This window comes from Rhinolophus sinicus, chromosome 14, assembly GCF_057876585.1.
Source record: "Rhinolophus sinicus isolate RSI-liver-muscle chromosome 14, RSI-T2T, whole genome shotgun sequence".
NCBI lineage: Eukaryota > Metazoa > Chordata > Mammalia > Chiroptera > Rhinolophidae > Rhinolophus > Rhinolophus sinicus.
The window spans coordinates 120,927,214-120,943,986 of record NC_142514.1 but is presented as its reverse complement, the minus strand read 5'-3'; the positions used below and the strand labels follow the sequence as shown (position 1 = coordinate 120,943,986).

At 32.2% G+C, this 16,773-nt stretch overlaps 1 pseudogene; it reads right to left on the bottom strand.

Annotated features, from left to right (window-relative positions):
* Nucleotides 1-2,974: 2,974 nt before the first annotated feature.
* LOC109437489 (DNA sliding clamp PCNA pseudogene) lies at nucleotides 2,975-4,960 on the bottom strand (annotated as a pseudogene).
* Between the last annotated feature and the right edge of the window lie 11,813 nt (nucleotides 4,961-16,773).

Genomic DNA, 16,773 nt, shown 5'->3' with positions numbered 1-16,773 from the left:
AAGAAAAAATAAATAAATAAATAAATAAACTTTCCAAATCAGTTTGTTATAATTCTTTATAATTGTCCTTTACAAAGTGTAGGTATGTTTTATATGCTATTAATGTAGATGTTATTTTCAAAACATTAGTTTATAAACTGATTTTATTTTTTAACATTTAATTTCAATGTTTAACACAAATGAGTTTTTAGTTTCAAGTTATTTTTTAAAAGTATTTTTATTTTCATTTTTATTTTTCCACTTTACTGAAGTATAATTTATGTACAATTAAACACATAAATTTTAAGTTTACAATTTGTGGAATTTGGGCCAATAGACTCTGTAACTACTACCTCTATCTAGAAGTAGACAGCTCCACCATACCAAATTGTTCCCTTTGGTTCTTTACAATTGTGTCTGTCTATACACACATTATATGAGGTAACCATTCATCTAATTTCTGTCAAAGAGATTAATAAAAATAAAATTATATAACATATACTCTTATATGCCTGACTTCTTTCATTAACCATGTTTTTGAAATACATCTATGTTCTTGAATGTATCAGTAGTTCATTCCTTTATATTGCTGAATACTTGATTAATTTATGGAATATAAAGAGATAAAGTTTGTGGTAGTGGACTTTTGAGATTTTTTTCAGTTTGAGTGGCATTATAAATAAACCTACTATAAATATTTATGCAAACATCATCTTATGGACATAAATTCTTATTTCACTTTGGTAGTACCTAGGAATGGAATGGCTGGGTCACATAGAATGTGTGATTTAACTTTTTAAGAAACTGTCATACTCTTTTCCAAAATCACTGTACCATTTTACATGCTCATGAAAATGCATGAAAGTTCTAGTAACACTACATCTTGGGAAACACTTGGTATTGCCTTCTATTGTGGTGATATAGGAATGTAAGCTTTCTTTCATGTGCTCAGCAAAAGCCCTCTGTCATATGTAGGTGCAAATATTATCTCCCAATTTATGACTTAACTTACTAAAATTTGTAACAACAGAGTAATTTTTTAGTGCAGTAGTTTGTTAATGTTCTTGAAGTCCAAGTTATCAGTTTTTAATTTTATGCTTTGCCTAAAAATTATTTGCTAAATAAAGTCAGGAAGTTTTTCTTCTATTAACATTTTGTCAAGTTTTTATATTTTTGTTTCCACAGGATATGGCTCAATATTTAAATTAGATTCTTGAAGGGAAATATGCCTGCCAAATTATTAAGATCAACAGATCCAAATAAAGTATCTTCTATCAATTATTTGGGGTTTGGGTCCTGTTCTTTAAAGAATATTGTCTCAGAGTAATGAAGTGATGAGAATAACTCATTTAAAGTTTTCAGCTTATATATGTATATATGTATATATTTATATATATGTATATATATGTATATATTTATATACATATATATATATATATATTTACGTCATGAGATGAGCTGAAAATGATGGATATCTTACCATGTGTCAGATAGTGTTTAAGGTACAATATTAACTTACATAATCCTGATACCATTCTTATAAAATAGCAATTGACAAATTTTATAAGTGAGCAAAGCAAAGCTAAGAAAGCTTTTATAAAGTCACTAACTCATAATGTGGTCCAAGAATTCTAGTAGGATGATTCCAGAGCATATGCTCTGAACCATTTTAAATATTTCCTTTTTATTTCTTTTCTTTTTCACTTTTTAAAATTACAGGTTTATTGAGATATAATTTATATACAATATATTATACTGGATGAGTTTTGACAAGTGCATAATCCTGGAACCATCGCCAGTCTAGATAAAATGTTTTCATCACCCCAAAAAGTACCATCAGGCCCCGTTGCTACCAATCTTCTTCCCCCCAGGCACACAAAAGGTAATGAATAGTTACCCAATGAACTGTGAATTTAAAGTTTAATAACTAGAACTCATTCCAGGTATTACTACAAAGAAACCAGTTATTTAACCTACCAAACAAAATACACTGGGAGAAAGGACTATAATAAAGCAATTCTCAGTATGTAGCATACCAGTTTCTGACCTTATAGCACAATTACTGGGAACATTTCAACAGTTTTGTTTCACAACTTCTGAGCCTTTTCACTTTCTTGCTTGAATCCAGCATCCATGGAATTTAAGCTATCTTCATCCTTTAAGAGAGTAAGTCCCAAATAAGGCTACTTACATTTGAGAAATTATTTTTGTATACACATACTCCTTGGGGCCCTATTACAGGTCTGCTAAAACTTCCAAGATTCCTGTAAAACATTCCCTATGCTAAAGAAACACTGCCCTATAACAATGCTAGTCTTAATAAAATTTACACAACTCTGAATACATTAAGCTGAAAAAGTGTTAGTTTTTGCTAACAAAAATGACAAAATAATGAAATACATATAGAGGATTTGTTCTACCCTCCCTTGTTCATTTCTTGAGCTCCAGTTAGAAACATGTCAAATTAAGTTTGGCAAATGAATCCCCCAAAATATCATCTACTGTATTTGGAGCACTTTATATGGCTATATGTAATATATTATATTTACATCTGGCTGCTCTAGACTAAAAAAGTAAACACATTTACTCAGAAAGATAGCATTAGCTCTGAATTCCCTAAGATACTTGCAACAGTCATCGTCCAAATGAAGACACTGTTTTGTGATATTTGAAATTCAAATAACTTTTATTTGAATTGAAAACAATTCTTAAAACTCCGTTAATATTTAAAACCCTTTGTTACAAAAATCCTAAGGAGTATTTCTAAGTAAGTCAGAAGTAGGTCTAGGTTAACAAAACCATATTTGACCTAGGACTTTATCCTTTAAACAAATTGTAGAGAATGGACAAAAAAAATAGGCTATTAGCAGAAAACATTACCTACATATGTACTCAGAGGTACAAATTTGGTGACAGAAAAGACTTAAGGACATGCTGGAATCTTAGGAACAGTTCTCAAAGAACTTAGTTTTATTTTCTTGGATTTTAAGAACACCTAAGATCCTTCCTCATCCTAAATCTTGGTAGCTGGATAGTACTTCAAATGTCCTATATCAGCAATTTTATACTCTACAACAAGGGGTACAACTGCAGACATACTGAGTGTTACTGTAGGAGAGAGTGGAGTAGCTTTTGTAAAGTTCAGATAACTCAGTGCAAAAGTTAGCTGACCAGTTCATTCATCTCCATGGTAACAACTTCCTCTTCTTTATCAACATTACTTGTTTGCGACAACTTAATATTTCCAAGTTCCCCACTTGCAGAAAATTCCACACAGGAAAACACAACGTCCAATATGACTGAAATTTCGACATATACATGGAAATTCGCCAGAAGGCATCTTTACTACACAGCTATACTCTTGTTCTCAAATCCCAAGTTGTTCAACATCTAAATCCAGTAACTTCATTTTATAGTCTGAAACCTTTTCTTAATTTGGAGGTTCAAATACTGTGCCAATGTGTCCGAATTGTCTTCAGTCTTTAGTGTAATAATTTCTTCGTTGCCAGCATACTAGTGGCAACGGACATGCTGGTGAGGTTCACGCCCAAGGCCTGGCTGCGGTCACAGCGGTTTGTGTCTAACCCTCGGAGTGCAGGGAAAACTGCACTAAGGAGACGTGGGACGAGTCCATGCTCTGCAGCTTCACACCACTGGAGCTGATGTCCCAGCAATCTCCTTGATGAGGCCCTTAAGAGCCTCCGTCACCTTCTTCATGATGGAACCCTGGACCAGGTACACCTGGAACGTGGTGGCGGCTACAGGCCAAGGGAAGGAGGTAGGTGTGGTCGGCTTAGGCTTCACAGGATGAGAGCAGGCAGGCAAACACAGCAGTGAAAGCCTGAGACAGAGGAAGATTGCAGCAAGCCTGGGGCCCCTGTAACCGTTTAATACCCTCACATCTGCAAGCGCCACCACTTTGTATATTTTAGCTTATTTCTAATAATTCCAATATTTCCCCCAACTTCTTTGACTACAGCATTCTTTCTTATTAAACTCAACACCTTCTAATATCCCACACTTTGGCAACTCCTGGCAACACACACACACACACACACACACACACACACACACACAAACACACAAACACACATTCAGAATTAAAAGTGTACTCAATTTATTAGCAAATGCATGGAAATTAATGACATAAGAGGAAGAAAGGGTTAATTAAGAATGATAATTACTGTCTGCTTTCTGTTGCTTAATTGGGTGAATAAAGGTGGTCCATGGGCTATGGAGAGAAGATTAACACTTCTGTTCTGTCTTGTGAGAATGTACTCTAAGACAAAAGTCAGCATAAGGTGACTGTTAAGGAATGGCTGTTTTTCCAATTCAATAGAGAGAAAGCATGATAGTTACGGTTCAAATCCTATTTTGTGCTTGGATTCCAGGATAGTGCATACAATAGAGAAAGACTTCCTTAAGCCCGATGTCATTTAACATCAAGTAAAAGCAAACAAAGATGTAGGTATGACTAAAACAGCTTACTAATTATATAGAACAACTCTGATTGGAATGACAATATCAATTTTGTATTTCCTCCTTTGTGTCATGACTCTTAGCTTATTTAAAAAGATACATTGGCTTCTAGTGTAGTATAAAAATACTAAGCATTTTTTTAGATTTAAGATTGCTAGATGGCACCTGTTATGTTTTCCAAGTAACACAAGAAGATTTTGTTAGGAATTTCATTACTTGTTAGTAGAATTTGTATATACACTTAATTGGATGTCTTTGGTATGTGCTTTGTAATGACATTCTTTTCTATGTTGCTTTGCATTTCTTATTATTACAGGGAATGTATAAACATAACTAAAGGCAGAATAGAAATTTTAACATCTCCATGGATCCGTGACAGGCTAGACTGAAATTCCTAAGTAATGAGCCATGCATTCATGCCAGTTCCTACTGTCTTCTTGCATAACACAGAATCACTGAATTTGAAACGGACCATCTTATTGACATTTCTGTCTTTGTCCATGTCTATCATAAAATTTATAGTTGCACATTGTGAGTTTGTGTGACAGTTACAGTGAACTTCTCTATGAGGAGAAAAGAGCTTTAACAACAATAAAATGTCTAGCACTGTGCTTGTTCTCTTTGTATATATATTTTCACTCTCAAAGGCAACTATGTTTCATCTTAACACAAGCATAGGGGTTTTAAATAAGGAATATATAATATGACTTCAAAGGAATTTCAGGAAGAAGCCTAGCAGAATGTCAGATATATAGCATATAAAAAGCAGAGGATATCATTTTAAGAACTTGAGAAGAATAAAATTCTATTTCAAATTATTTTCTACTGCTTCCTTGGCATTTCCTTTCTCAGTACTTGAAATTTTATATCAGAGTGTATTTTATGTTTATCAATAAAAATGTCATTGTATGTGCAATATCCTAGAAAAACTGCACACTTCTTGTGTATAGAACTTTATATTTAACAAGTCACTTTTTAATATGTTAATTATGCAAATTTTCAACTTAACTTTTAAAAAGTATTTTTAATTTTATTTGAAGAAAGGAAACTAAACCATAGCATATTTAGCCATACAATTATTAGGTGCTATACTTTTTATATTCTTAGAAATGTTACATAAATAGCTGATGTTATAGAGATAGTGAATGGCCAAACGGGATTAAAAATCGCACCTTCAGAACCTATATTCAGCTATGAAACTTTCTTACCATGAAGTCATTTATTCATTGTATTAAAAAGAATTATATCTTTTTAAAGTTTAATGTTTTAGGCGCATCTGTGACTCAAGGGAATAAGGAATAACATTAAAACATGTATATGTTTTAAAGAACTGTGTAAGTAAGTACACATAGAGTTAAAGTACAATAAGCAGAGTTAAAACATACTATGAACAAAGACTTGTTGCAGGTATTCACATTTTAAGTAATTTAATTTATGCATTTAACAGTCAGTTGTGGTGTAAATCTACAGTGTACAGTGCTCCCTGCCCCCCTTTTTCATGTTAGAGCCATAGCCAGGTAGCCATGGAGGGTGATTAGATTCAGCTCCAGCTTTATCTTATGTATAACAGAAGGGAACATGGCAGAGAAGAATGTAAACGGGATTTAATTGGAAGCCAGAAGAAGACAGAAGGTCTGTGACAAGAATAAATCAATATTTTGATCATGAGACCTTGCAGAGGCTCGGCTGCTGTTGTAACAGGAAACTGGCACAAGCAATTGCCTTCAGAGGCCTTGACAAGCTGTGATACGTTCTTCGGGTCCTGACTCAAAGGACAACTTGTAACGGTCTATTGCAGCACTGCGATCTTCTTTCTGCCCGTTAAAATGGGAGAAATGAAATGATTCCTCTACTGTGGCTTTTCTTAGAAACATCCTCTACATTCTGTAGACTCGTGTACATTATATATAAAATGGCTTAGAAACTGGAACATAATAAAATATAAATTCACTGAAAGCAGTAGGAGGTTGAAATCTGTATGGTATCTTTCATGTTGGAATCGTTCGGAAGCTTTTTAGGTTAAATAAACTGTAATGCTATGGATAGCTTTTAACATAAGAGTTCAATTAAATATATTATCTATGATTATAAACTTTTCTGTGTAGTTTAATTAAACTTTTTCTACCTTTATAACTTGTTGAATATTACCAATTAGCAATGACTGAAAATAAGGAAAAGCAGGGAATGTGATGAGAATAAATATGTGTAATTATTTTGGGGGTTATTGATACCCTTTGTCCTTTCACTTCAGGTTTTCTCCATTTCATAAAATGACTACAATATAAGTTTTACTCTGCCTTTAGACCCATCTTTAGACATATGTAATTAATTTTCACAGCAATTATCACGGTAATGGTATTATTATTGTTCTGTTATTTCAATTGTCCTCATTTTTGGGCCTGCAAAGCACTAGCTGTAAAAGTTAAGCTTGTTACCTCAGCTGTATCCTCTGGTTCCTTTCATGTGGCACAATTCCCTGCTGCTCAAGACCAGTCACTGAGCTAAGAACAAGTTACATCATATAAATTAAGCACATACTCTGCCAGTGTTGCTGTGTGAAATCACCAGTGGTTGTGGAAATTCTTAGTTTCTTCAGATATTAGGAATCCTCATTTGATTAGCCAGTATTTCCAAATACACCATTTTCCTAATGGAGAAATTCTTATTAATATTCCAGTCTCTATTTATCAGTGACTTTTTTTTTCTATTGAAACAATCACAAGCTAAATAAAATGTAAATTTCTAGGTATGAGACAACTAAATTAAATTATGAGAAATAGTTTTATTCATTAAATATGATATTAAATATTTAGTGAACCTGAAGTAGCATTTTGGACAGTGCATCTTATATGTGCCCAGTAACAAAGAACAGGTATGTGCTAATGGTCTTTCACAGCACATCTCTATACCGGTTCCTCTTTGACCCTTTTCCCATACTCAGTCATGAGAAATCCTTTTTTATCATGCTAACCTCAAATACTACTACTACTGCTACTACTAAATATTTAGAAACTTTTCTTGATCGTGGTGTTCTCTATAAACTTCCTTATCTTTGCACATGTGTATTAGAATCTCTCCTTCCCTACTGAATCAGGATTTCCCTTTTTGCAAGGGTTTGTCTAAAAACAAACAAAAGAATAATAAAAAATATTATAAAGTATAGCAATATAAATAACAATACGAATAGTTCTTTTCATTTACTATGGGCCAGGCATGGTTTTATCTCAATGTTTTATGTACATTACACAGTTTGATTCCCAAATGTAGGTGCTATTATTATGCCTATTGAGAAATGACGTGGGGGGGAAGGCAATAGAAAAGCTGATTTCTTAAGATCTCAATGATGAAAAATGGCAGAGATATAATTTGTACCCAGGCTGACAACATTCCAAAGAAAATGCCATTAACCAAATAACCAAAATGCCTCTTCCCATTCATGTCATATTCTGTTCCAAGTTCTAAGGAGGGACTTACTCCTGTTCTCAACCAAACAAGTCAATTTTGCATATTTAATCATTTCCCCCCTTCTTTTTTCCCAAAGCCGCTGTTTACTTCAGTTATCTCTTTTGCCTCCATATTCATAGGGGGAATTCTAATAAGGTCAAGGCAATGGATGCAAGACATTCTCCAGAGAAATTATTAGTCTAGGTTTGGTCCCCTGAACTGAGTTGGGCCAATCATGTGAAAGGAAAGAATTTTTGTTGCTGTTGTTTTGTTGCGTATTTAAGAGAATACTGTTTTTGTCTCTCTCCTGAAGAGACTAATAAAAGGAAAAATGCCCTCCAGTTGTTCCAGGCAGCTTTTTTTTTTTTTTTTTTTTCAATTACCAGAACCAGCAACAGGAGGAAGACAGCACACATGACTGCAGAACAAAGAAAGTAAGGACTTGGCCCCGGTGACAATCTTGTGCCTCTAATAACAAACCTGGAGCCTACTCTACACACTTTTCTTCTCATTCTTTTTTTTTTTCATTAATCTCTCATACATATTTTATTTTAGCAGAATTCTGAGTCTTAAAAATAGCATCTATGATAGAATAATAAAATTAAAAGCCAAATATAATTCCTACATAATGGACCAACATTTCTAATAAAATAGTAATATTTTGTATTTGCAATATCACCCTGTTTTGTAGGCTGAAACCGACATGGTTGTAAGCAGAACGATGATAAAAATAAATGGAGATCTGAACCTTATCTCAGGCAGAGCCCTGAACTTACCTAACATAACAGCTCTTTTAGTCTCAGGTAAGCCTATAGCTCCAAAAACATATTTTACAGATGTTTAAAACAAACAAACAAACAAACAAAGGAAAAACACATTAACAGCGTTTTTGGTGACTTCCAGCAAAAGATAACTAATTGACACCTGTGAAAACTGTGAAGCAATGAAAATTCTAAATTCCCTTTGGCTTCATGTTACAAGAACCTTGAACTCTAGCACAAGTGAGGATACTCAACATCTCCTCCTACTTTAACTTGAGTCCACTTGATTCACTGCCATTTGCATCACCACTATTTGTTGAAATATTCTGATTCAAGGGTACTGGATACCATATATATAATATGTATATAATACATATATAATATATAGTTATATATATATTACATAACATATTATATATAAGTATATAATATATTATACTTATATATAATATATTATATACTTATATATAATACTTATATATAATATTATATACATAATATAATATATTATATATATTATATATAGTCATTATATATATATATATATATAATGACACATAAAATATATAGTGTCAAAATGTTTACACATTTTAAGAAAGGAAAAAGCTGTCTTAAAATTGTAAGACAATGAACAACACAAACACTCATTTGATTAACACCATCTTTTGAGTGAACATCATACTACACATTGCTACCGTAATTCAATTCAACTTCAAAATTAATACATAGATAACATCTCTTAAAATGTGTACATTTTTTGGCACTCCTGATATATATATGAGTCAGAAAGAACAGAGATCAAATGCTCTGTTAAAATGGTACATTTCATAACTCTGCTTCATAGCTTATTTTTAAACTATCTTGATTTGGGAGTTTGACATTTGGATTCAAAAGCATCTTCACTGACACTAAGATGAAAAAAAAATGTTGAATGGCATAAAATACTTTGTTATTCCTTATATAATTTAACTATCGCCCTGCTACTTTGCACTGGCCTTGAGTTCCTCCAGATTCCTGTGTTTCTTTTTTCCCCCCATTTGGACATGCTGCCTGCATTGCACTCAGAAATTCCTCTAAGTCTATCACTATCATTCGGCCTAATGTCTACTTTACTTCTTGCTGTGGTCCTCACTATTCACCCATGCCCAAAATTTAGCTCCTTGTGTCTTTTTAGGACCTCACTGATTCTTGATTTAGCTGCCCCCAATCAGGCTGTTGCTACTCACAATCCAAGACAGCCTTCATTGACCTCCCCATCTAGACACAAAATATTTCATCTTTTTGGAAGTTAAATAATAATAATAATAATAATAATAATACAAAAACAGATCATTTCTAGATGAGAGAATCGTTAGTTAACTCAGTTGCTAATCTTTGATAACCTTGGCTATACTAACAATATTATATATGTTATGTTTATGGCAGTAAATTAGAGAATAGTCCAAATGGGAGTACAGAGGAGAGAGTGTGTGTATGTATGTATGTATGAATGTGTGTGTGTAGATAGATAGACAGATAGATAGATAGATAGATAGATAGATAGATAGATAGATAGATAGATAAAGAGAGAGATCTATAGATCTATAGATATATATAAATATATATAGCAAATTATATTGGGAATACAAAAAAGATATGTGTGATAAACAGTGCTAACAATGGATACTTACTTTTTACTTATTTGTTTTGCCTTATGAAACAAGAGCTTATATCCAAAGTTTTAGCTTGAAAAGTGTTACCTATAGTAGTTATTCTGGATATCCTTGATACTTCGGTTCTTAAAGTTATCTTCTTGCCTTCCTGACCTTTTTTTTCTAGTGTGCTTTATCTTTTCTTAAGATCAGTAGACTTCTATAATTCTTTTTTTTCTCTTATAAATTCTTAATTTATCCTTTCATTGTGAAATATTTCCTTATGGCTTTATTATATGGCTTTATTATAATATAATTAATAATTAAATTTATTTAAAAAACACTTTTGAGATTCACATTAAAAATACCCTACAGTTAAAAACATAATAAAATAAACATTAAAATGGATAAAATATTTAAAAGCTCAGCAAACTGGCATCAATAAACCAGTGGGATGGAACTTGTCTCATCCAGGCTGCTGAGGAAGAAGGTAACCTATAAACACATTTGGTGGTTCCTTATTTTCAAAAGCAGTTGTTTCTGTTAAAATAGTTTCTACTTTTGTAAGCTTCTGTTTTCTTGACTATTATTGGTCATTCTGTCATTTTGAGGGATAAATGGAAAACATTTCTAGACTTTAAAATATCTGAATGGAGAGCTGGCTCCTCAAACAAGATAACATTACGAAATGTACTTAACAACATTTGAATAGCTAAATCGGATGACTATGTCTGGCTTTATTTGACTAGATCTAATTTACCTGATGCCTTCAGCATAATTAATCAAATAATGTACTTTAGTGAATGTAATCATTTCATGTCTTGATGATATGGCTAAAGAGACTGGTTTTGGTATCTTCAGTATTTCTTATCATTCACATGACCACCTAGTTTTGCTTTGTTTAGATATAAAGATGCTAGTATTGTAATTCTAATTCTCTTTCAATTGATGTCTATAAAGTTTCAGTTGATAAATAGGATAATGTTTGATACTTGCTCCTCTTTACTATAAAGAAAATGTCAAAAGACAGAAATTCAGGAGATTATTGAATGTCATGAAGGGGAAAAAAAGAACCAAAGAGAAAAAATATAGCATATTTGGGTTGTTTCTAAAAATTATAGATATACTGTTTTTGCAGTGGGAAACTATAATTAAAGACATACTGCAGAACTGTAAGGAGAAGTTTATAATTTTGACAAATGACATTTGATTGTATAAATTGAGATGAAAACTAAAATAGAAATAAAAGATTCACCTACCAATTTAATTCAAACATCTGAAAATTAATGCATCTCTAAATTCAGTGATGGCAGCAAATTACTAATCTTACATTTTTATCCTTGAAGCTCTATTTTTACTCAACCTTGATTGTCAGGTCATCAATATTTTTCTTATACTGTTTGATAGTCTGAAAACCCAAAAAAAGTGGAACTATTTACCTCCTTAATTACTAAATAAATCAGTATGACTGAAGGATTTTATATACTGGGGGTGCAAAAAAAATGTATACAAGTGGACACTTTGGTCAATGTTGCTCAAGCAGTAGTTCACTGTAATCAGAAGTGTCTCGGTGCTGATGGTAACCACTTTGACCACCTCTTGTAATTGCAGGACTCAAGCGTAACTTGTCTTCTTCTTTTGTTATTGGTATATATTGAGTATTACTATTTTAATACAGTTTTCCTTTCTTAAACTGTATATACATTTTTGTAGCATTCACTCTCTCTTTCTCTGTCTCTCTGTCTCTGTCTCTGTCTCTGTCTCTCTCTCTCTCTCTCTCTATATATATATATATATATATATATATATATATATGTAAATTCAGACAAGTTTACACAAGGTTTAAGTTTAATAAATACCTCTTATACAACTAAATCCCAAATGGATTAGAAAAAAATAGTTTCAACACAAAAATACATCTCCAATGGAGCTTATGTTCTAATTGGGGGGGGCACATACAATAAATAAAATAATATACAATTTATATGACAGTGATAAATGCTATGGAGGAAACATAAGAGTGATAGGAAGTCTTATGAAATTGGCATGTTAAACAGTTTGTCAGAGAGAACTGGCATAAAAGATGACATTTCATAAAATATCTGAAGTAAAAGAATGACATATATCAAGTAAAGAGACTAGCCTGTGCAACTGTGAAGTTCCCCTAGCATTTTGAAGAAAAGGTAAGGTGGCTAGTATGGCTGTAGCTGTGATTAATAGGGTTAATAGAAGGAGATGAGCTTAAAGGGGTAACAGGAGAGAAGACTGTATAAGACTTTTGACGTACCATGACCATATATTTAGATTTGTCTAAGATCTTCTTACTTTACATCTGTTGACAAATGTAATTTGTGACTACAGCCCCTTTTCATTTTTAAAAATACCTTCATTTGGATGATAAATTAAATGGTCACCTTATTTTAAGGCATCATAAGGAATTTTGTATTTTTCTGAATCATATGTAAAGCCATTGAAGGATTTGATCTCATAAATCACTGACTTGACATTTGAATATAGGCACTTCCGTTATTTTTTTTTAAACAAATAGAGTGAAGTTGGGCAAGGGTGCACTTTGTAGACCAGCAAAGTACATTGTGAATTTTCTGAGCTAATATCAATGAGAGCTCAGAACAGATTGATTTGGGCATGAATGAAAGTTGGCTGGATTTCAGATATATTTTGAAAATGAAAACAATGGAATTTAGATGCATTAGATGTACAATTTGCAAGAAATAATTAAATCAAGATTACTTCAAGATTTTGCCGATAAAGACAATAAGTAGTGCTGCCATTAAGTGAGATTGGGCAGAAAGCAAAATTTGAGAGGAGACAAAGTTTCGGAAGTGAATCAGAAGTTCAATTTTAAACAAGATAAGTTTGTGATGATTACAAATAGGCTATTGGATATATAAACATGAAATTCAGAGGAGAAGACTTGGCTAGAAATGGAAATTGTGAGATATCCTCCAGTTAGTATTTGAAGCCATGAAGTTGGAGGAGATTTCCAAACAAGTGAGGTTAGATAGAGAATGTAAGTGGACCAACAACCAAATTCATCAGGTAGAAAAAAAAAAGATGTTTAAGAAGAAAGTGAGGTTCAGTATTTCTGGGACTATATTCAGTGTCAGATTTCACTGTTTTAGTCACGTGCATCTCTCCTCTTTAGTTCAGTCTTTCTTAAATGCACTTATTATCACCAAAGATGTAGAAGAATATATATATATATATATATATATATATATATATGCATATATATACATATATATACGTATATACATACATATATCATAAATATATCATATATAGCATATATATGTGTATATACATATCTTAAAATGTGTATACATTCGTGTGTGTGTCTCTCTCTCTATGTGTGTGTATATATATATATATATATATATATATATATATATATATATATAGCACAGGCTATTCACTTTACCTGATATATGTCATTCTTTTACTTCAGATATTTTATGAAATGTCATCTTTTATGCCAGTTCCCTCTGACAAACTGTTTAACATGCCAATTTCATAATACTTCCTATCACTCTTATGTTTCCTCCATAGCACTTATCACTGTCATATAAATTGTATATTATTTTATTTATTGTATGTACCCCCCTCAATTAGAATATAAGCTCCATGGGAGATGTGTTTTTTTGTGTTGAAACTGTTTTTTTTTCTAATCCATTTGGAATTTAGCTGTATAAGAGGTATTTATTAAACTTTAAACCTTGTGTAAATTTGTCTGAATTTTGTTTTATCTCTCTGAAACTGCACATGTCTGAAGACTCTTATGGTCAAATTCATGAGGTTAGGCAAATGCCTGCAATGCCTACTTAACTGAGTATGACTTGCTTCAGCACTAACTCATGAATACATTTAAGAAGATGTTACATTAAAAAATACTTTTTGAAAGCATATTTCATTATTTTAAATAAGATTGAGAGAGGGAAAATGTCAATGTGGATACTGAGTCCAACATGTTGCCAGGAACTAAAGATTCCTATATTGGATTTTAAAAGTGACCAAGTCTTGATGATAGCCATTCTAACTGGTGTGAGGTGATATCTCATTGTGGTTTTTATTTGCATTTCTCTGATGGTTAGTGATGTTGAAAATTTTTTCATATGCTGTTGACCATTTGTATGTCCTCTTTGAAGAAATGCCTAGTCAGGTCCTCTGCCCATTTTTTAAATTGGATTGTTTGTTTCTTTTTGTTATTGAGTTGTATGAGTTCCTTATAGATTTTGGATATTAGCCTCTTATCAGAGGCATTGTTTGCAAAAATCTTCTCCCATTCAGTTGGTTGCCTCTTTATTTTGTCAGGGGTTTCTTTTGCTGTGCAGAAAAGAAGCTTTTTAGTTCGATATAGTCCCATTCATTTATTTTACCTTTTACTTCCCTTGCCTTTGGAGTCAAATTCATAAAATCCTCTTTGAACCCAAAGTCCATAAGTTTAGTACCTATGTTTTCTTCTATAAAGTTTATTGTTTCAGGTATTATGTTTAGGTCTTTATCCATTTTGAGTTAATTTTGGTACATGGTGACAGACAGCAGTCCAGTTTCATTCTTTTGCACGTGGTTATCCAATTCTGCCAGCACCATTTATTGAAGAGGCTGTCTTTCCTCCATTGTACATTTTTGGCTTCTTTGTCAAAAATTATCTGTCTGTATTTATGTGGGTTTATTTCTGGGTTTTCAATTCTATTCCATTGGTCTTTGTGTCTGTTTTTGTGCAAATACCCATCATTAACAAGACAAATAATAACAAGTGTTGGAAAGGCTCTAGAGAAAAAAGAACCCTCATACACTCTTGGTAATAATGTAGAGTGGTACAGCTGCTATGGAAGGCAGTGTGGAGGTTCCTCAAAATATTAAGAATAGAATTACCGTATGACACAGCAATCCCTCTCCTGGATATCTACCCAAAAAATCTGAAAACATTTATCTGTAAGGATATATGGATTCCAATGTTCACTGCAGCTTTATTCACGGTGGCCAAGACATGGAAACAACCAAAGTGTCTTTTGATAGATGATTGGATAAAGAAGATGTGGTATATATACACAATGGAATACTATTCTGCCAAAAGAAAATATGAAATAGCACCATTTGCAACTACATGGATGGATCTGGAGATTATTATGCTAAGTGAAATAAATCAGACAGAAAAAGTAGAGAACCATATGATTTCACTGATATGTGATATATAAAACTGAAAACAACAAAAGAACAAGACAAAGAAATGAAGACACAAAAACTCATAGATACCTGAAACTAAAAAAACAAGCAAAAAATACACAAAACAAAACAAAACAAAACAAAAAAGCTCATAGACACAGACAACAGTTTAGTGGTTACCAGAGGGTAAGGGGGGAGGCGGGTGGTAGCTGTGGGTAAAGGGGATCAATTATATGGTGATGGAAAGAGAACTGACTCTGGGTGGTGAACAATGTGATATATAGTTGACATACTACAGAAATTTACACCTGAAATCTATGTAACTTTACTAACAATTGTCACCCCAATAAACTTTAATTAAAATAAATAAATAAAAGTGACCAAATCAAATAAATGGTTGCCTTGTGCTTCTATTTGATCTTATATTCCAAATGCCTCCAGATGTGTAAAGCTTGAGGATTCATTAAAAACAACAGTAGTAAACACGTTATCTCCTCATGCATAGATGAGTGAGCTAGGACACCAAATACATTATTAAATATTTTCAGATTATTTATTAGAATCTTCCTTATGTCTCACACTCGTTCAGTTTCTCTAATGCAAAAAGCACATAAGGGAGTAGCATCGATTGTTGCTGATGCCTTCTAAGAAAACTGTACTTTTTTCCTATAGTTCCCTAAAGCTGTAAAACTCAGTTAACTCTATATCAGCAAATAAACTATTTTATACCAGAACTATGTTATATTTTTTTTTACTTTACTTGATGTCAGTGTCCAAAATTTTTTAAATAGAGTTATTTCTGATTTTAACTATATCTTTTCTCTCTCCATAAAGGAATACAATAAAGATTTGTCCAAATCAAAGAACAGAAGCCATACCATTTACTTAATTATTTCTAGGTACCCACTATTTTAGATTTTTAAAAAATCTCTTACATTAAAATATGTGGAAACAAATATAAGAATAACTGTCACCCAAATTTGAGTACCAAATTTTGACTTTGGCTAAAGACACTCCATGACATTTGATTATGTTAAACTGGCCTCATTATTTCTTATCTTGCAGAAGATGTTTTCTAAAGGAATGAGAACTGTATCATGAACAAAACATTTTCTATATATTCACAATTAATTTTGATCATGGTTATCTATCTACATATTTTCTTAAAATAATATTAATTTTACAATAGATTAACTCATGCAGAAAGAATAAATATGCTTGTCTATGACATATTTTAAAAGATATGTATGACATTCCATTGTTAATGTGTTAAATTCTTTAAAAATCAGCTG